Source organism: Xyrauchen texanus, chromosome 22, assembly GCF_025860055.1.
Source record: "Xyrauchen texanus isolate HMW12.3.18 chromosome 22, RBS_HiC_50CHRs, whole genome shotgun sequence".
In the NCBI taxonomy this organism is placed as follows: domain Eukaryota; kingdom Metazoa; phylum Chordata; class Actinopteri; order Cypriniformes; family Catostomidae; genus Xyrauchen; species Xyrauchen texanus.
Window position 1 is genome coordinate 32,581,076 of NC_068297.1, and position 23,450 is coordinate 32,604,525.

A 23,450-nucleotide genomic window follows, 5' to 3' on the forward strand; every position below is an offset into this window, starting at 1 on the left:
AATCCCCCCAGAGCAACCTGGAGTTAAGTGCCTTGCTCAAGGACACAATGGTGGTGACTGTGGGGATGGAACCTACAATCTTCTGCTTATCAGTTCAGTGCTTATCCCACTACGCCACGACCACTCCCATATTAAAACATTTTTAAAAATCAAACATTGTATTCGTTAACATTAGTTCCCCTTCTGTCACTCACTCAATGTTGTGTCAATGTAGTGACACTAGGGGTCGCTCTTGAGAGACCTGAACACCTCCCATTCTTTGAGAAACGGCCAATGAGAATTGGCGAGAGGAATTTGAATGCCACTCCCCCGGACATACGGGTATAAAAGGAGCTGGAATGCTATTCCATTAAGATTTTCTCTTCAGAGCCATGTGGTTGTACTATCAGTGAGCTGAATATTACTGCTGTTCCATTCACCTCTTAAGAAGCGTATGCTGTTGGATATACGGCACATTTCCAGCAGCTTTTATGAGCAGGATGAGGCTTCGATCACTGCATCGGAGAACGCACTGCCGATGTCGGACGCTGATGACTCGACTGGGCTGCCACCTTCGGGTTGCCATGCTTGCCTGGGCCGCCGCGAGCATCGGGTTGGATGGGAACCCTACACCCTCCCCTGAGTGCTCGCAACTTGATGATTGGTTCCTCGGTTCAGGGCGCTGCTCATGGCCACGCCCCCCTGGTCCCTTTCTCAGAGGTGCACCTCGAACTGACAGGGTCATGGAGGGCACCTTTCGCTGCACGAAACAGACTTCCAGGTTCGTCCACTCTCACTACCCTTGATGGCGGGGCGGAATCCGCTTCACTTCGGTGCTGGGCGAGAACGCCGCCACCCTGCGTGCGGAGATCGCAAATCTTCTTCGTAAGGGCGCGATAGAGCCTGTCCCTCCAACTGAGATGGGGAAAGGGTTCTACAGCTCTTACTTCAACATGCCAAAGAAAGGTGGTGGGTTGTGGCAAATCTTGGACCTGCAAGTTCTGTACTGGGCCTTACAGAAACACATTTTGACATGCGTTCAGCATCAAGATTGGTTCGCGGCGGTAGACCTGAATACACATACTTTCACGTCACGGTTCTACCTCGGATCGTAGACACGATCACTCAAGACAGAGCTCCCTCTACCAGGCTGCTTTATGCCCTGAAGTGGCATTTGTTCACGAATTGGAGTTCTTCCTGAGCCGAAGACCCCCAGAAATGCGCAGACGGGCCAGTGCTTTCCTTCCTGCAGGAGAAGCTGCAAGGGCAGCGGTCCCCCTCCACCTTGAAGCCGCTATAGCTGCACACCATGATTCAGTGGATGGTAAGCCCATAGAAAAACACAACCTGATCATCAGGTTCCTCAGAGGCGCCTGGAGGCTGGATCCTCCCAGGCCATGCCGCTTCCCCTCATGGGATCTCTCCATGGTCCTCTTGGGCCTTTGGAGAGCCCCATTTGAGCCGTTAGAGTCAGTCGAGCTGAAAGCCCTCTCCTTAAAGACGGTCCTGTTGATTGCACTCACCTTCATCAAGAGGGTGGGGGACCTGCAAGCGTTCTCTGTCAGCGACTCTTGCCTGGAGTTTGGTGTGGCAGATTCTATCGTGATCCTGAGACCACGACCGGGCTATGTGACCAAGGTTCCCACAACCCCCTTCAGGGATCAGGTGGTAAATCTGCAAGCGCTGCCCCAGGAGGAGGCAGACCCAGCCCTGTTGTTACTGTGTCTGAAGCGTGCTTTGCGCACCCAGTTGGATCGCATGCAGAGCTTTAGATGCTCTGAGCAGCTCTTTGTCTACTTTGGTGGACAGAGTAAAGGGAACACTGTCTCTAAACAGAGGCTTGCCCACTGGATTGTGGACGCCATTGCATTGGCCTACCAGACCCAGGCCGGGCCCGCCCCCTTGCAGGTTTGAGCACACTCTACAAGGATGTCATAGACGTAACCAGAATTTGTTTCACCGTGTTGAGCAAACACACCTGCAGAGTGGCACACTCAGTCAACTAATAAGCTTGAATGTTACTACGGAGACTACTGTATAACATCGATTACCCAGGTGGCTGGCACAACAAACACATAAAGACAGGTATGTAGCCATTATACTAGAAACTACAAGGCAATTTCACATGGCACAGGCCCTGACAACTGATAAAATCACATGTGGCATTTGTGCAGCAAACACGTTGATTGCATCGTGGTTTCATCTTGGTTAAGAACTTAATTAAGTCAAGTCACCAACATCATGTCTCTCAAGGTTTACTACAACAACATATCAAAATAAAAATTCTGAAAAATATTATTATTATTGGGCTAGGTCTTTTTAGTCGTAATGTATCCACACATGTAGGCTTCTGTAGTCTTGTCAATTGTTGCAATTTTTTTATTTTTTATTGTTAAAGCAGACTGGAACTCAAAAAAACAGATAAACAGCTCTATTTATTGTTTTTCTATTTTAAAAGCTGTTTAAAATATGTTATTTTACACAAAAAAATGCACAATTAAATATTTTGGGCAGGGAAATTTTGTATAATTTAAATATAGATTGGGTGACCAGATGTCAAGGTTTATTACACAGGTCAGTCCCGGTTTTTAGGCTCACAGATTTTCTTTCTTATTAAATTAAATCTCCTCACCGTCTTCATCGCTATTGCCTCTGGTGTCTGGTTTGCAGAGAAGGAAATACATTTTGTTGCATCACATGTTGATTTGGCGATACATTCATTTTAGTCTTCAGCAAATCAGGGCTGGACTGGTAATCTGGCATACCGGGCATTTTTCCGGTGGGCCGACACACTTTGGGGGCTGATCAGGGGCGGACTGGCCATCGGGAGAACAAAGCGGGCCAGTGGGTTGACCGCAAAACAGGCCGAATGGGCCGAGATAAGCTATGCAGGACAGACCACAAAACGGTGCCGCGATATGCAGAAAGGACAGCAAGTGCTGATTACTATTGTGTTGACACCAGTGGCGAATTCTTTGCCTTCTCTGCTGGCATAACATGCCCAAACATTTTATATTTTTCATTCTTTCATACTCATTCACGTATTTCAATATTCATGTATTTTTAATCTCTTTCCACTCTTCCACTCTTAATGAATCTACAAAAAAATAGAGAAAAACTAAAAGTTTATCCAGTCCAGAATTTATTCCTTGATGCTTACAAGTGTGACAACTGTATCACAAATCGCATGTCCAAAGCAGCGTGTGAGTTTGAGCTCCACCCCGTCAGGCCTTCAGAATTTCCACAGAATCCCTCAACAGTACAAATGAATGAGCAACTAAAGTCAGATTCTCAGATTCATCAGCCAATCAGATTGATTTATTTGTTCTTGGTGGGTGTGATCTTTAGGATATGTCCCAGTCGAGGTCTTCTAGCTGGCCTTGAGTGACGCAATCACGCTTTAAGTGATGTACGTAATTTGAAAGCGTAGCACGCGAGATCTTGCTGACGAGTTGGCTGGCTCTGCCACAGCACCACTGAGTAAGAGATCCTTATGGATTTAAAAACACGAGATGTTCTGGATGACCTTGTGATTGCTTAAATTATTAAACAAGAAAGGAGGGCTGATTTTCACTTCAACATCAGGAGTTTTCTAATTGTAAATTATGCTGCTTGAGCCTTCGGTGTCAGATCAGATTTTGAAAATTACTGCTGCGTAGGTGGATTTTACAACTTGTAAAAAAGTGCAATTGAATGCATCTTGAAGTCAGAATTACAACTTGTAGGCTTGTGCAGAAATTCTCAACTCCGATTTCGCTGAGATGCAGGGGCATGATGTCACACAAACATGTCGACACTCAGGGAGATCTACAAAGTAAGTGAAAAACATTCACTTTATTAAGTAATATCGATAAATGAGTTAATTTCCACATAACATGATATTATATATGATATTATATATTATATATGATTATCGCACACTTGTAGCACAAATGTTGCATTGCAGCATTGTTTAACAGTTGGGTTTCTAGGAGACATCTCTAATGAGTGTCAAACCCCTGCTAAGCTAACGGGAGCATTGCATTTCTGAATATCGGGGAATGAAATGCATTTATTGTCGGAGATATCAAGTAGGAATATCCCACATCCAACTTGAATGGAACACAGCATAATCGTGTACCCTGACAAAACGAAATGTAATGCAAGCAACATTTAAATTGCAAATATTATTAGATAGATTTTTCCAGGTATTATAGATCTCCTTGGTAGATTCACATGAAAAATTAGATTTTTGAATGTCTGTTCAGGAGACAGTCATGGTGCAGTAAAAGTTATTCTTGCTTGAGCATTAAGTGTCGTTTCATGTTCTGTCTTTCATGCGTGGACGTGTTTTTAAATGTCAATTGGTATTATTAGTTAGCTGCGACATAATGTATGATGCCCAAAGGCATAAGGTGTGTTATTCATTGTGAAACTCTGTTTTCTTATTGGCATGAATCACACTGAAGGCCTAGACTTTAGATGCACGGCTTGCCACTGGTTGACTCATTATTTTCCCAAACTAGTCGGCAGACTAAGTAATCTCAGTATATATTATTTCTTTAGATAGGGATCCTTTTAGATAAAAGTAAAATAAATTGAAAGTACAAATTGAAAATGAAGTTGAAATAAAAATAATAATAAAAAAAAAAACATAAAAGTTTTAATGACTAACGCAGCTTTCACTTTCTTTAGTCTGTTTGAGTGGAGGGGAAAAAGCAACATTGTCAACAGAACACAATAAGAAGTGTGTTGAAGGACAGTTTTGTCTTCATACACCTAAAGCATATGCTTTAATTGTGAAACCACTTTTATATTTGTTCAGCACGAAACTAATTATAAAATATTGAGGTGTTTTTATTACATTTATATTGACAATTGTGTTTTCTTAGTTGTGAAAATTAAATAAGCTTAAAATATTGATGTTGAGTTTACGGTTAAAATTTGAATTCAGATTCATTAACAGATTTATTCAGACTCGACTTGGACTCGGCCTGTTATGCACCCGGTCTTGAGTCCGACTCGGCCCCTTTTGGACTCAGACACGATTGTTTAAAGACTCAGACTTGACTCTGACTTGACTAAGGTGAACTAGAACCCAACACAACAGTATACACAGTGTATTGTTCATTGTAGTGTTCATGATACTTAATAGTTTCATCTAGTGGCCTGATATTTCTCTGAAACAACCGTACATCCACATATTAGACCATCCAGGTATTGCGAGTCATCTTTCCTGCTTCTCGGATCAATGTGTGATCACTACAAGTAAGCTAATAAAATCATTTCAACTCAAATCAATGTTTAATTTGCATTTATTTGTTTATAGTGGCCAAAAGTGATTTCCGGAGGGGATATTTGCACAATATTTGCTTTTAATGACCGTACAGATTCGATTATGTAATATTGGGCAGAAGAAAACACTAAAGTTGGTTAAGGTATTTAATTGACAAAATAATTTGGCAAAATAGGCAAACTACAGCATATCAAGGAATATAGGTTTTATTCTAATATGCAAAAAATGTATAGAAAAACAAAAAGCTCACAGGAAATAAAGCATACATTGACTACAATGTAATCAGTTATTAATATTTTGTTGGTCCTCCATTGTTTTTTATTACAGCAGCATTTCTCCTGGGCACTGACTCATATGTTGTGCTTAATTTTTGGCCAAGCCTCCTTAAATTCTTCCCAAACTTGAGCTTCTTTGGAAGACCTGCATGACATATCATGATTCTGGTTTAGAATTTCCCAAAGGTTTTCAATGGGATTAAGGTCAGGGGACTGAGGAGGACTTCAAAACACTGTGCAGCAAGTAATGCCTTCGTTGCGCATGTGGTGTGCTTGGGATCATTATCGTGTTGGAAAATACACGTTCGATCTCCAAACAGATCCTCCATACTCGGCAATATTGTGTTCTGCAAGATGTCCAAGTATTGGTCCATTTTCATAGAGCCAACAACTTTGTAGATTGTCCCAACACCTGCCATGCATCCCCATAACATTATGTTTCCCCAACGCCATGCTTAACTGTGCCACGCATGCAATTGGTATCAAAACGCTCCACTCGTCTCCTACAAACATACTTGACACCATTCGACGCCAGCATATTGAATTTTGAGTTGTCGGAAAACAGAACGTGGCTCCAATCTTCCACTCTCCAATATTTATGTTCTTTGGCAAAGGCAAGATGCTTTTTTGTGGTTTACAGAACTAATAAATGGTTTCTTAACTGCTACACAACCTCTCAATCCAGCTTCTTGTAGCCGTTGCCTTGCAGTGCGAGATGACATTGGAGGTTCCTCACCATTCCATGTTTCTTCCAGAACTTTGGAAGCTGTTTTGAAGCGGTCACACATTGAGGTGATTTTCATTCTCGTGTCAAAATGCTCACTAGTCTTTCTTGGCTGGCCACATTGCTTTACATTCTGCATGGTACCAGCCTCATGGTGCTTTGCAATAATTCTGCGGACAGTGCGACCATTCAAGCACATGGGCAATATGAAGATGATTAACAAGATTTAGACATTTTGACAATAGCCTCTTTGGTTGCAGAGGACAGCTCCTTCCTCTTTGCCATTTTCACCAAATACCACAAATTAACATCGAATTATATAGCCAACACCTTAATTGACACACATGAGCAATTAGAGGGTGGAAATAATGAATGCAAACTTTTGTATGGCCAAAAATTGTGTCAGCACAATATGGCATGTTGCATTGCTTCATGACAAATAAAATAATTGAACCAAGGAGCACTTACATAGGTTTTATACTCCAAGCACAACCTCAAAATGCATACAACATCGGAAAAAAATAAAAATAATAATAATACGTTTGAATAAAGGCCAAAAGCCGTCAATTTTCCTATGTCGGACATCACTTTTGGCCACTACTGTAGTCTTGTAATAAGATGCTCGTTCATTAATTACAAAATAAACACCAAGAGAACTCTGACACAAACCCGAAGTGAATTTCAGCTGTTCAGCAATATATTTATTCTCACATAATTAAATAATTCAACACACATCAATGTTTCATGTCCATTCATTTGTTTATTTGGCAATTTGTCATGTAATAGGCTGGACAATGAGGAGTCAGATGGTAATTTTCACAAAATAAACACCAACAGAACTCCGCCACAAACAGGAGGTTGATTTAGCTGTTCAGCAATTTCTTTCTTCTCACAGAAATTTAATGCAAATCATTATAAAATGTCCATGTATTTATTTATTAGGAAAGCAGCCGTGTAATAAGCAAGATCATTTACAGTCATCCGGATGCTTCCACAAAATAAGCAAGAGCAACACTATCAGTTGAGGTACCACATAGTTCGAATACCCTAAAACAAGATTTTACAGTGGGTATCCATTCAGAATAGGCTTTCTACCGCAGAATAACAAACTTAAAAACAACACAAATTGTATTTTCTGGCTAAACGTTGCAAAGGAGATGCAGTTCTGGTAGTTTGTTGTTCATTAAATTACTGATTGATTTTAAAATGTCGCATAATATTTGGGAGCAGCGTTTCGATGAGAAAAACACTTTCAGATTTCATACAATCATAATTTGACTAGACCATCATATTTTGAATGTGAAGCACAAGTTAACATGGCATTACCATTGCATGATAATGTGCACTATTTCATACAGAATAAAGAAACCTAATTTTCAACATAAAGATGATAATTACTGTTGTTGCCACCTTATAGCTCAAACTGATAACGCTGTGTGAGATTTGTTCTGATCATAGTTTTTGAACCAATAGACATTTGATCTAATAGACATCTGAGAGCAGCTCTAAACACACACATCTAATAGACGTCTGTGAGATGTACGTGTGCTATCAGGGTAAATGCCATGTACAAAATAAAGTATAATATGAACAAATGACCAACAATGATCTTACAGAACACAGTGTCAGTGCCAGCCAAAGTGCAAAAGACCTTTTGTGAATCTGCTGGATATAGTTTACATTCTACATGTATCCAAACAGACAATAAGATAAGTAAAGCTGTCCATGAACCTATTATCTGCAGGAAAAGACAGTAAAAGTACACGAGCGAATAGACCCTGAGCAATCAGTTCACATGTGACTTTTAAAAAACATCAGCGTTAACCGCTGTAACTTTAAATAATATTATTTAATAATTCTTTTTATCTAATTACTTACATGGTGTCCGGATTAATTAATCATGATTAATCGCATTTAATGGCATATACAAATATTTGCTGAGAAATCCTCTCATATAACAATAATACAATATATAATGATTAAATAATTATACATAGTTATCTTTAAATATAAAAAATTATATATATATATATATATATATATATATATATATATATATATATATATATATATATATATATATACAAATATTCAGATAATTTAAATGCATTATATTCTTGTGGCAGAAGAGTTCATCATTGATAAGACAAAAAGCGGCTTTAGAATACAATGTATTGTTTACTACCATATTATTGATCATAAGACAATCATTGGCATACAGTTCACAGCAATCCATTTCACAAGTGAATTTGTCAATCAGTTGGAGATTTATTATGAGGGCTTGTTTAAGGACCCGTCAATGTATACCTGCGTCAGACATGCTTGTGTAGTGTCTCGGGTGTGTTGCGTCATAAATATAAAATGTTTAGGTCACTGTGTGTCAGTTAAGTATAGTTTAATACTCAATCTTTAAACATGTCTTGAGATCCCTTAGTTCGCATTTGTGCTCCTTCAAGTGTTTTGAACGCAAGAACGTAATGCATGTTTGTGTTGTTCTGCCTACTGAAGTGTAGTTTTCTTCACTGTATAAAATGCGCGTTGCTCATACAGCTGAAATTTCAATTACTGGCCTCTGGGGTAAACAGGTGGCACTACAAGCTTGCATTTCTCAGGAATCTTCCATATTACGGTCCAGGGCATTGTTTTAATGTGTTATTTTTTGTAAAATTAATCGCACTGAATTAACACGTTAAATCGACAGCCCTAATATATATATATATATATATAGTTAAGCAATATCACACGAGCAAGACTGCGATATGGCCCTACATCAGCACTGCTGTGATTCGGCTGCAGGTAATCACCTGTGAGAGAGAGAGAGAGAGAGAGACAGAGACAGAGCATGTGTGATCACCTGTTGCCACACCCAAGCAGAGATGCTGTCAGCTTTATGAAGATAAACTTTCTCAGTAGAAACGTAGCCGTCCAAACATGGATATTTCTCCCTATATCTTGGTAGCCGGTACACAAGGGTCATTCACTATAGAAACCACAATGTCCTCCGCCATTTTAAACAGCAGATCCTCTCCAATGTGGAATCTCCGGTAAGAGGTAAGCGCCTTGAGTTTGTGTAATTAATCAGTCTGCTGTTGCTCTCAGCTGTGATGAGCCTTAATCCTGAAGTTGTATTTAAAATATAAGTAACTGTATTCCACTACAGTTACATTTCAATAATTGATAAATGGAATACAGTTACATTCAAGTAGTATTTTGATTACTGAAGAGATTAATTTGCATTTAATTGACATTTGTTTCATTTAATATTTAGTCCTTTCAGAAGGAAAACATTTATACATATAAATGATGCAATCCAAAGTGCATTTGAACAGCTGTGAAACAGTTTCTTATGAAGTGTTACATTCATACAAGCAGACAGAGAAGTAAGTTTAAAGTAAGTTTGTAGCAGAAGAAATAGAAATAAACCTTGTGTCAATTGTCAGCTTTTTCTCTAAGCTAAAGTGCTATTTCTAGCCATTTTACATTTTACATGACCAGGCATGATCATATTTTTTATCAAGAAAATTCATGTTGGATCTTAATAATTTTTCTTCTAGTAAGAACTTTGATTTTTGGGCAAATAAAAATGTATAATAATTGTTTTCCTCTAAAAACATCTAATTATCCTTAAAACACGGTCAATTTGATTGATCTTGTTTTAGAAACAACACTGCATAAGATATTTAGGCCTTTTGGAGAATGTGTTTTTAATGTGTATTTTGTCTTAATGTACTGGCAGAGTTTTAATAGTCAAAACATATGAAAAAATTACCAGTGCCGAAGAAGTAATCCAAGTATTTAGAATACATTACTGACCTTGAGTAATCTAATGGAATATGCTACAAATGACATTTTCTCATCATGCACTATAGTAATCATTTATAGATGTCATAAGATAGCATTGTGTGAGTAACAGGACGAAAAGTACATGTTTATGAACTAATAAACTTGCACTTGCGATTTATGTGAACAAAAGTAATTGTTGTTGTATAGCACCTCTAACACCTCCTTAGTTTCACAAGGAAACTGTCACGATATGTACAATGAGACACATAAAATCCATTTATCATAAATGTAGGTATCGTTCCATGATTCTAAAGGGCTATATAAAGATTATTTTGGAATGAAATCGGTATTTGATATCAGATATCAGAATTTTCATTTTGGGTAAACTATTCCTTTGACAGTATGTGAGATGATGGAGAGACAAGTAGAAAGTTTAGATGCCAAACTAAGTAGTTTTACACAGTTTTATAGTCTTTGCTCAGTCACATCACCCACTGCTGATCTATGCCCAGCATCCACCCACTATGCCACCTCACAAAATTCAGCAGCACTGGTTTATGATTGAGCAGACACAGGCAGGAATCTCTAGCTAAGGAGAAATGCCGTGGACGGGGGGAGTGTCTGACCAAGAGGGAGCCTGAGGCTTATCGTCTCAGTTCATGCCATGGAACACAACATTCCAGCGTGCAGCAGTGTGGAGACGTGTGGAGAGAACCCAAGCGCTTGCTGAGACAGGTCACCAGGTTTGAATGTCGAATGCCACTCCTGACTGTTCTGCGCTCTGATACCTCTTCTTAAAGGAGAGCTTATCTCAGGAGCTTGAGCAGTTGATGCAGGGGTGTAGCAGTCACAGGGACATTTGGAACGAAAGCCCTACAATTGCTTTGTTGGAGATAGTTCAACAGTTCAGCTTTTGTTTTTTTTAAAGGGTGCTATTCCAGTAATGGGCTACATTTTCCAATGAGGAAAGCTGTAGTGTTACAAAATGCTACATGTGTAACATATTGTCGTGAACAGAAATTAAGACGATTGAGTAATCAAATGCAGTTTCCTAAACAGTCATTGTTCTCTCATGTATCGATGGAAAATCAAATAATTTAAGTGAATTGTTCTTGTCGTCAGTTCATCTAAATGAACCGGTTAAAAACAAATTTATCGTTTGGAACTCAGATTAATTTAAGTGAGTTGGTTATTTCGGATGATTCATATAAATTATCTTGTTCACATATATTATTCACTGATTCACTTGAGCCCTGTGCAGTCTTAACCCTCTGGGGTCTGAGGGTATTTTGGGCCCTGGAGAAGTTTTGACATGCCTTGACATTTGTGCCTTTTTCAGTTGCTTAAAAACATATTAATGGCTAAAGTCTGATACCATGTATTCAGCACAAACTGGGCTACAATAATATGTGGGCAACATGCATGTAAAGGTTTGTATTTTTGAGAAAATAACGTTTATGCATGGTTTTTGAAAAAACTTTAATGTTAAGTCAATGAAATAAGGTCATATAACACATACTAATCATTTGTCCACAAGACTTTTGAGAACTGGATCTTGTAGCTTAGATTTTTTGCTACAAAATGATGTGAAAACCATCCTGATCACTCATTCATACAAAACAATATAGTAATTTAACTTTTGTAAAACACTTTTAGTGCTGATAGGTAATATGCAAGGAGGCGTGAACTATCTTGAATATGGATGTAATTCACACCTGAGAGACAAAGACCCCTCCCCTGGGCCTATCAATGAGGGATAGAGAATGAATGTGAGGAGACTTAATGATCAAAGTCAAGTTTTAAGTTAAAAGATGTAATCTGACTATATATTTTCTTTACATAAAGACTTCACTTAATTTTAGTTCTACACTACCGTTAAAAGAAGTCACTTCTGCTCACCAAGACTGCATTTATTTTATCCAAAATACAGAAAAAACTGATATTCTGAACTCTTTTTACAATTTAAAAGAACAGTTTTCTATTTAAATATATTGTAAAATGTAATTTGTGATCAAAGCTGAATTTTCAGCATCATTACTGCAGTCTTCAGTGTCACATGATCCTTCAGAAATCATTATAATATGCTGATTTTCTAATATGGGCATATTTAAAGTGCATTTTACTCATTTAACCTGAACACATATTTGCAAGCACAAGCTTTGTTGATGATAATGAGGCATTTTAAACACTAGATAAAATATAATCTAAACATTCATATTATTTTTATATCATATAGTATACAATTTAAATACCTGCTTTAGCCGAAACAACATTTACATGTAACTAAAACCTGCTTATTAGGACATATTTAAAATTTCAATACTCTGAATCCTGGCTGGCAAGTCTGGAAACAGTACCACTAGTAAAATATGTACATGTTTATATAAAATAGCATTGAAATTGTATCCTTGGCTGGATCAAATCTCTCTTCAAAATACAAACCTTCATCGGAGTCCCGCTCTTCTTCTGAGGAAAATGTTAAATCTTACATACTATCCTGGAGCTTTCTCATCTGTGTATCGTTGCAAACTTGCAGAAAAATGAATGAAAAGGGTTTACAACCTCACAGTCGGGGGTGTGTACATTTGCGTTGATCGTCTCAGCACATGGGTGAGATCACATTACAGATAATGAGATGGACCGGTAAAAACTGTACATCGCTTAGTTTCAAACAGATTGCATTGCAGGAGAATATTTGTTTTACATTTGAATTGTTTTATTTAAAAGTAGACATTTAAAGCTTTCTTTAGACATATGTTTCATGTTTGTGTGATAAGTATTCACGGAGTTTGATTTTAGTGACATGTTTCTGAAATATGCTCGTGAACACAGAGACTGCTGAAAGCTCACCCTTTTTATTTTCTTTATTTTACAAAAGCACAAGATTTTGTTGTTATTGTGAGTGTACACAAATAAAAGTAGACCCTTTATAGTCTCTAACAATGTCTTACACTTATCTGTATACCCAAAAATGACAAAGTATTTTAAGTTGTTTCTGCTGTAATGACGAAAATATCCAGCAGGACGCGCCAGCACGTCCGTTGACCCCAGAGGGTTAAAGCAACTTTTTTTTGTATAGCATAAACATATTTAGTATTAGCAGTATTAATGCTGTTTACATTTACATTTACATTAACATTTATTCATTTGGCAGATGCTTTTATCCAAAGCGACTTACAAAAGAGGAAAACACAAGTAAATCATATTAAGGAGACAGTGGTACAAAAGTGCCATATTACAAAATTTCACTAGCATCAGAATAGTACACAAAACATATACAAATGCAATTTTTTTTTTATGTTATGTGCTCTTGGAAAAGATGCGTTTTAAGTAATTTTTTGAAGACAGAGAGTGAGTCAGCTTCATGGATGGAGTTGGGAAGGTCATTCCACCAATGTGGTATGATGAAGCTGAAAGTCTGAGAAAGTGTTTGGGTGCCTCTTTGTGTTGGTGCACCAAGGCGACGTTCCTTAGCTGACCACAGGCTTCTAGTGGGCATGTAGCTCTGCAGATATAATTTAAGGTATGCTGGAGCAGACCAAGTGACTGTTTTGTATGCCAGCATCAGAGCCTTGAATTTGATACGTGCATCAAACAGTAGCCAGTGGAGAGAGACAAAGAGTGGTGTAACATGTGCTCTCTTTGGCTCATTAAAGACCAGATGTGCTGCTGCATTCTGGATCTTTTGCAGAGGTCTAATTGCACATGCAGGGATGTTGATGAGAGCGTTACAGTAGTCCAGTCTAGTTATGTCAAGTGACTGAACAAGCAGTTGTGAGGCATGTTCAGATAGGAAGGAACTTATCTTCCTGATGTTGTAGAGTGTAAATCTACATGATCTTGTGGTCTTTGAGACGTGGTCCCTGAAATTTAGTTTGTTATCAATGGTTACCCCTAGATTTCTGACCGTTTTGAAGGCGTTACTGTTTAGCACTGTATTTTGATTCAGTAATATAAAATAGGATGTTTTCTAGTTTATTGGAGTCTATATAGATTAATGTCCAATTTAATGCTGTCACCCTATTTGTTTAACCCTTACCAAATTAACCATGGTTGAACTCTTTTACATGTATATTCACATGTGCATATGCCAGCAAAGTCTATTTATATGCAATAAAGGTTTAATTTTTATGTATAATAGTATATATATATATATATATATATATATATATATATATATATATATAGTCTTTTATCATAAAGATTTAAGAGTATTTATATTAAATTGTACAGCAGTTGTCACAGTTTCCGGTCTCTTCTGCATAATTATGTGGTTTATTGGCAAAAGTGGCACTGAATGTATAATGTATAATGAAAACGTGTCATAAAATGTGTTTGTTTTTTACATATTTATTTATTGTTAAATAAATAAATATTTATTTGCTTCTTAAATTGTTCTTATGCTCCTGAGTGGATGGAAAGTATAAAATTAAGAAAAAAGAAAAAAGCATCAAAGTTTTGGCAAAGTCAGGAACTGATCTTTCTCCAACCTGCTTCTTCAAATGGTGTTTAAAATTCTGAGCAACAAGGTCTGCGCAGAGGTGGGTAGAGTAGCTAAAACCTGTACTCAAGTATAGTACAATTACTTAAAAAATATAATTACTCTAGTAGAAGTAAAAGTACTAACATAAATAATGACTAGAGTAAGAGTAAGAAAGTATCCAATTAAAAGAGCACTCAAGTAGTGAGTAACTCGTTACTTTCACAAATGCCATAATAGTACACATTGAACATGTACTAGAGAATTATTATTATTAAAAGTACCCACTTTGAAAACCTACTCTAAAAGTACATTTCCTTCAAAAAAGTTACTCAATTAAATGTAACGGAGTAAATGTAATGTGTTACTGCCCACCTCTGGTCCTGCGCTGAACACTTGAGAGCACAGATTATTCCGGCTGAAATATGGAAGCCCAAAATTGGGAACTGTGGAGGTAGGCTGCAGACTTTGCATGTGACACAGGTGGAGAAACATCAATCATAACAGGTGCCTGTTTATTTACCAGCACTCATGTCTTCTAGAATCTCATTTTGGTTTGGGATTTGGGGATGAGTTCCAAGACAAATTGCTTTCTTTTTTCTGTTGTCATTTATGGACTTCAGGTGGCTGTACTTCCACCCTATTATTTGGCAATAAAAACACAGCACAATTTTAGTGTCTCTTTTGCATTTTTATATTCATGTTTAATTTAAGCATCAGTGGAGGAATCGCTCCTTAAATTGTCTCGTGTAGCCAAATTTTTCACTTGTGACATTAAGTCTGGTCCTCATTACAGCTATACAACTTAAAGAGAAAAAGACTGTCTTATTGACTCATAAAGTGAACAGCCAGTGTTTATTTTAACTTTTTTAAATGCAATTTACATAGGAGGTTATCAGAAAGAGAATATAAAGCAATATTAAATGTTCAAGAATTTCGGTCCATCCAAAATTAATAAGCATTTATTATTTCATTGACATAACTTAGACAATTTTGTGCACAGTATTTCAATGCATAGCCTAATGTGTGTCTGATTCACTAACCATATGATATTGAATTTAACCAGATGCAGTCAGCACTCAAATAGCACTGCACCATGGGAGTTATTGATTTATCATTATAACTTGCACTTTATTTAAAGATGCACTCAGTCACTTTTTGCTCATGTCATCTTACAGTTACACCTAGTTGTGTGGTGGCAGCATAATTCAAAATCAATAGTTTTCAGTTACAGATGCCATTGTAGAAATCCACAATTAGCCATGATTAATTGAATCTAAGAGTGAAAGTGCCTAATAATAAGATGATTACTGAGATTACGTGAGTAGTATTCAGCTGGTCATGCTGGTAATTCTAAAATGGCAGCCTTCATGAGGGTGCCCCTCCCCCATGGGAATAAAACAGCTTTTATACTGTTACTGTTATGACTAGAGTCCTCATCTCATGTGACTGGCCATGATTTTATAGATATGTTTCAAAATTACAGTTTATTTCCTTCTGAGTAAAACTTTTGAAAGTGGAAAAAAATACTTAGTGCACCTTTAATGCAGAGGCTATTTGGACTAAGTGTAAAAAGCAGCAAAACTAATCTTATTTGCACTAAACGTGAATAGCATTAGATGATATTCACATTCTAGTGCAAATAGTGGCAGCTACTATTACACCCCTGTTTAAGTACTAACATACAGTATAGTGGCATCACTGCAGCATTTTTATTGTGAGTCCCTCAGACACCCTATACCAACCCCTAAAACTAACCATACCTTACAAAAAATAACCATGGTTTTACTAAAGTAATCATAGGATCACCATGGTATTTTGTAGTAAAATCACTGTAACCACAACATTTGACCTGGTTACTAAATTAACAACATATTACCAGTGGTGAATTCTCAGGGCCAGCAAAGCGTTCTCTGCTGTTTCACAAATCAAATGTGAAGCCAATCTGTGTGTGAGTCTGAGCTCCACTCCATCAGGCCTTCAGAATTTCCACAGAATCCCTCAACAGTGCAAATGAATGAGCAACTAAAGTCAGATTGTCAAATTCATCAGCCAATCAAATTGATTTATTTGTTCTTGGTGGGTGTGATCTTTAGGATATGTCCCGGTCGAGGCCTTCTAGCTGGCCTTGAGTGACGCATAATTGGGATAGAATTAACACAAGTTGAAATTGAGGAAATCCCTAGATGGAGGCACAAATCTGCTGACTGTCAACTTTAAAAGACGGCTAGTCGAGCTCCGACATGAAATCATTAATTCAGGTTTCGCTCAGGCTTAGGCTGTAAATAAATACATGTATGTATAAATATGTCTATGATGTCGTATCTTAGTTAATATTACACTTGACAAGCTCCAGACACACACAATTAACAGAGACTGAAATCAAACTGTACACATTTTCTTTCATAAGGTTTACACTTTAGAAATAGTGGCTGCACAGATTTAATTTAATGTATTTTCATGTAGATGTAATTTAGAGTATGTTCATTTTTCAATGTCACTTTATGCTTGTGTTTCTTGGATTATCAGTCAATCTAATATTTGTTATATTATTTGGATGAATCCGTTATTTGTTTTGAAGTCATTATTTGTGCCATTCCAAACAGGGAATTCGGCTTTGGGCACATCCCTAATAGAGGACGTTGCGGAGTTAAATAATTGGATGAGTGGAGCTATTCGTAGTATAGCAGATAAGGTAATTGGGAAGAATCATTTACAAGTAACAAGTTACAGACCAATTGCACTGATATCCAACCTTTGAAAATTAATGGAGTGAATTGTAATGTCGAGACTGATGTATGTTCTTGAGATGAGGGATATTTTATGTCTTCATCAGAGTGGTTTTAGAAAAAGAAGAAGCACAATGGACACAATTTGAGTTTAGAACCTGATGTCAGAAAGGCTCTGATCAATAAAGAAGTACTGGTGGGAGATTTTTTTAGATGTAGAAAAAAGCATATGACATGATGTGGATGGGAGGTATTTGAATCAAACTGGACCATACAAATATAAATGGAAGAACGTATAATTGGATATTGAATTTCTTAATAGGTTGAACTGGTGGGATCTTCCTATTCAAAGCAAAAAAGTGGACTAATAGTTGGAGATTTTGATTGTCAGTGGATAAAACCCAAGTAATATGTTTTTCAAAAAAGAAGAAAACTCCCTCTGTCAACTTAAAGTTGTATGATCAAGAGTTAGATCAAACATCGGTTATCAGATTTTTGGGGATTTGGATGATTCTAAATGAACATTTGCGGCACATATCCAAAGGATCATAGATAAAAGCAAGAAAGGCATAAATGTTTTAAGGTGTCTGGGAGAGATAGACTGGGGTGCCGATCGGCAGTCTCTTAAAATAATATATTGTGCAACCATAAGGCCCACAATAGATTATGGGAGTATGGTACATATATGGCTCAGCATCGACCTCATTGCTTAATAAGGTAAATGCCATACAATATCAAGCATTGAGGATATGCTGTGGTGTATTTAAAACATCCACATTGTCGGCACTACAAATTTCTCAGCTTTCACTGCAGTGTCTACTAAATAAGGATTCAAGCAGTGGCAATTTCTCAGGGCCAGCAAAGCCTTCTCTGCTGGCCTAACATGCCAAATAAATAAATAAATATTTTTCATCCTTTCATTCTCAATCACCTTTTTGCCGATGTATTTTTAATTGCTTTTTATATTGTGATTTTTAAGTCACTGCAAAAGGAGTCAGTGGAAGAAGTTGGAGGGGATAAAAAGTTTTGATTTTATATAATGGATTTTTACTACATCCTTATTTTGATTACAGTATAGTTAGTTTCATTTGAATTGTAATTTGAACTTAAAAATAGTTTTGGTTCATGTTTCAATAAAATAATTTAATTGTTCAAAATCAAAATCAACTGGTAAGTGAAGTGCATGCCAAGACGATCCCTGTTAATAGTAGGGCATGATTTTTGTGTCAGTAGATGAAAATTATTACATTCTCTCTAAATCCTTATGAGATAAAAATTTTCAAAGCATATAAAAGGAGCGTATCAATATATCCATTATTCTATATCAGGGGTCCTCAACCTTTTGCAAGCTGGGCCCCCCCAAAGCTGGTTCATTGCAGTTGGGGCCCCAGTGCCCCCCGCCCCGCCCCATGCTTTATTGTTGTTATTATTATTATTATTATAATTGGCAGTAGCACCAGACTTCTAATGTGAGCTTGCAGGCATTAGTATTATTATTATTATGAGTAGTAGTAGGCCTATTGTCATTACTAGGCTATTGCTATATAATTATATGAGGTTACATGCTTTATTGTTGTTGTTATTATTATTATTATTATTATTATTATCATCATCAGTAGGCCTATTATCATTACTAGGCTATTGCTATAATTGGGAATTGGCACCAGACCTCTGATATTAATTTATGCTTTATTATTACTAGGCCTAATAGTAGGCATCATCTGCATGTTTTACAGAAGCTTGCTGGTAGGTGATGTTAATGTGAGACCTGAGCCTGCTTTGCCTTGCAAAGATCCTCAATTCTTGGCTCAATGTTTGATAAACATAGCCTCAAATCATCCTCGATTTGTACACGATTGCGGTATTTCGTTTTGAGTGCAGTCATTTTTGAGAATCCTGCCTCAAACAAATATGTCGACGCGAAAGGAAGGAGACTCTTCAAGGCGACGTCACAGAGTTCAGGGTATTCCTGCATCAATGCTGCCCAGAATGACGAAAGAGGGCAGGAGCTAAAGAGTTCCTTCAGTCTACTGTCACTCTTCAGCTCTTCTGTTCCTGCATATCAATTGATAGCTTGTTTGCTGTGCACACAATCGGATCTCGAACCCACGCAAAAGAGCGATAATCCTCTTTAAAGTACGTCGCAAATTGTTTTCTCATTGCTGACAGGTGCTCAGACGCTGATTGAAATAGGGAGGAGAAATCGTGTGACGTGCCTGCATCAGTGATAATGTCTGCAAGGCTGGGGAACATGGCGCAGTTCCCTCGACTGATGCGGCCATGCCAGAGGTCTAGTTTTTGTGTGAAGGCGTGCACTTTGTCTGCAAGGAGCAAAATATGAGTTTCGCGGCCTTGCAAAGACAGGTTGAAATCAAACAAATGAGTGCCGTTTTCTGAAGTCTATGAGCGCAGCACACACAAATAAACTAAATTGACATACTGCAGTTAAATTTCAAAATGTGGTGTTTTTATATTTATAACATTTGATTACAGTTCAGCAACATACATCACACGACCTGAGGACCAAGAGAGCTGACAATTGACCATCACTTAATTTACCATCACCTCACGATTGAAAATGTGACACTGATTTCATATGACAGTTCAACAAACAAGTTAATAATATTAAGTCACTTACATTTTAGACGAAATAATGACTGTTTTGGTCTATTTTAGCAGCGAAAATAGATCCGATGAATCCAAACAAAGATCACAGCATAGCCATAGCGCATCTCAGCAATACTCAATCGTGTTTTGAATGATTCAGTGTTGTGAACGAATCGGTTGAGTCAAAGATTCAATGACCCATTCACAAACATCTGTCTCATTCTTGATGAATCGGCCGTTTGAACGAATCGTTTGAATGAACGACTCAATGACTCGCTTAATGAAACCGCTTATGCTTATCACCTGCATTTGCGCTCACTATCGACAAACCAATCAAATTTGTTCAAAACCTTTTTTTTTTAAATCAGTCCAAACACATTTTAATTTTTATTCTGGAGTTATGTATATACAAATCTATAACTTTTTATGACAGTAGTTTAGTGATAAAAAAAAATAAAAAAAATTTTCCCTTCCATCGTAGCCTACTCGCGCCCCCCCGGGAGAGTGTCCGGGGCGCGCCCCAACGGTTGAGAACCACTGTTCTATGTCATTGCATACAGTCAATTTATTCTACAAACTTCGAATGAATGTCTTTGTTTATATCGCTGGTCCTTGAGGGAATGGACTATATAGGATGCAGACAGTTCAATAACAGAAGAAGAACCTAATAAATAAATTGGACTTTACCACAGTTGTACAGAGTGGTTATCTGAGTTACCGTAGACTTTGTCAGTTCGAACCAGTCTGGCCATGCTCTGATGACTTCTTTCATCACAAGGCATTTCTGTCCACAGAGCTGATGCTCACTGGATGTATTTGTTTTTGCCATCATTCTGTAAATTCTAGAGACTGCTGCGTGTGAAAATCCCAGAAGATCAGCAGTTACAGAAATACTCAAACCAGCCCATCTGGCACCAACAATCATCCATGCGATGATCTAATCAGCCAATCATGTGGCAGAAGTGCAGCACATAAAACCATGCAGATACAGGTCAGGAGATTCAGTTATTGATCATATCAACTATCAGAATGGGGACAATTTTTTATCTCAGTGATTTGGACTGTGGCAAGATAGTTGGTGCCAGATGGGCTGGTTTGAGTATTTCTGTTACTGCTGATCTCCTGGAATTTTCAAGCACAAAAGTCTGGTGCCAAAAACAAAAAACCTCCAGTGAGCAGCAGTTCTGTGGACGGAAATGCCTTGTTGATGAGAGAGATCAACAGAGAATGGCCAGACTTGTTCGAACCGACAAAGTCTACTGTAACTCAAATAACCGCTCTGTACAATTGTGGTGAGAAGAATAGCATGCAGGTTGGTGCTGTTTAGGTGACAAGAGGTAGACCTGCACAATATATATATATATCACATGATGTGTCACAATTCAGCTGAAAATCTGTTATAGTGTGGTGGGTTGCAGGCAGGGTGTGGTGGGTCACTTTTATTCGCAGTCCGCCCCTGTGCTCTAGCGCATCAAATTTACACATTATAAATGACAGAAATCTAGATATATGAACTGAAATTATTTCAGCACAGAAAAGGAATATTAAACAGTAATGTTTTAAAGAGATTTTCCATCAGCGATACTATTTCAGCCCAAAACAAAGTCATAATAAGATTAATGTCACGCCACTGGGCAGAAAGCTGGGATTTCTTTCATTCACTTGGCAAAATGTATGATTATTGTGCCACGTTTTGCTTTATGTTAACATTTATTTCAAGAGCTGAGGAAGTGAGGAAGTGAAATCTATTTGACATCATTTAACTTGAAATCAACCTGAAGCAGAAAGCGTGAACACCGTGTGACAAAATGCCCTGTCGCATGCACGCCAGAGACTCGCAAGAAAAGCTGTTTCAGAAAGATCCTAATATTAATTTAAAAAAAATCTGTATTCCCTTCCTCGGTTTAGTGTATTCTTTTTCACTGTCATTCCTTGGGGATTTAGTGTCATGAATCATGGAATAAATAACAACTGAAAATAAATAAATATGCTTCTCTCTGACTGAAACTTAAATCTAAATTAAGTATCTAAATGAGCTCTATTTTGCATGAGACTCTACCACAAATAAATGGAGAGCCAGATCCTCAGGCGAGAAGACAGGATCATTTTGCATATAAAATGCTGTATTACATTGTCAAGGTTTAGAGGCAGAAACATGCATAGACTTGGAAAAAAATAGCATTTAGTTTCTAACTCAGAGGCACTAGGGATAAGAAATCTAGGTGTGGATAATTGCATCACATTGGGTTTGGGAGAAAAAAGTTTTCTAGTTTTTGGAAAAATACATATTTTGTCACTGCCTCTGCACTTTGAATCCAAGGTATTAAACCTAAATCCTAGGAAATGTCGATGAAAAATCAAGGGCTAGATGGGGTGAATCTAATGTGTAACTTGAACATACATAGCCAGGATAGTTAATCCAGTTCGTTAAATGGCTCTGGCCTGGTTGATTGACCATGTGGAGAATTTAGCGATTCTGGTTCTGATTAGACTTAATTGATCTGGTTTCTTAATGATTCTATTAACAATGTTTTTTTTCCCTTTGAAGAATAAATATTTGAATATAAGAAAAAGCTATTATAGCATTTACTGTGCTCAGCATCCTGTTGCCAAACAGCTTATTTCAGAATTCTACGGAAAATATAGCAATATTCTTGCTTATTTTAGTTTATAGAAACATCTGAATGTGGCACAGAGGCAAAAATGGAATCCAATAATTTAACCTAATTATATAAAATACAAAAAAAAAAAAAAAAAAATCATAATATCAGGGGTGTAGGAAAGATCTGAAAAGTGGTGGCTGAGTCCAGGCACTTGTGTTTTGTCTCGTGCTGCATGAATAGACTTGGGTTTATGTTTTCTCATTCCTTTGTGCATTCATGTCTGTCTTCAGTGATAACCCCACCCTCTCATTTGTCTTGTTATCCGTATGATTATTAGTTGTCTGTTCTCACCAGCCCTCCTTGTTATTTCCTTGTTTCCTTCCCTATTTAACCCCATTGTGTTGTTTGTCTTGTGCCAGTCTGTTGAGGAATGTATTGTAAGGATTTCTCCCTGTTAGGTGTCTGTCAGTCAGGTCCTGTCAGTTTGATTCCAGCCTAGCTTGTTTTGTGGTTTGTCTTCCTGGATTGTGTTTGTTTTTCCTTTTTGGGCAGGTTTTTTAATTTTTATAAAAGCCCATTGAATTGCATCCTGTGTTTGGGTCCTTCCCTCACTTCAAACCTGATATATTGCATATTTCTACGTATTTACATTTTGAAACAAGTATATTTCATCTCATCATTATTGAATGCTTGTTTTATGCTTATAGTTTCCACTTTGTGTACAGTGCATAGACATACAATTGTAGTTTTACAGTTTACTTGCATTATCAACTGGCTGTACAATATATATATATATATATATATATATATATGTCTTCCATTGAATTTGTATCAGCCATCACAAGTTTCACCTCTTAAATTGCTAGGTGTAGTAAAATACAAATATTAAAAGTAGATAATCATATTAAAATATACAATACTGGTAATGTTGTGGTTGAGGAGAGTCCCCTGTTCTCTATGTACAAGTGCTTTGATTGTAGTGTCAGAAATGTGCT

General features: G+C 37.4%; 1 protein-coding gene across 1 annotated transcript in view; it reads left to right on the top strand.

The window, feature by feature from the left end:
• LOC127662397 (ALK tyrosine kinase receptor-like) overlaps positions 1-23,450 on the top strand; it is a 643,215-nt gene that overhangs the window by 23,906 nt on the left and 595,859 nt on the right. The gene's annotated exons all lie outside the window — the stretch shown is intronic.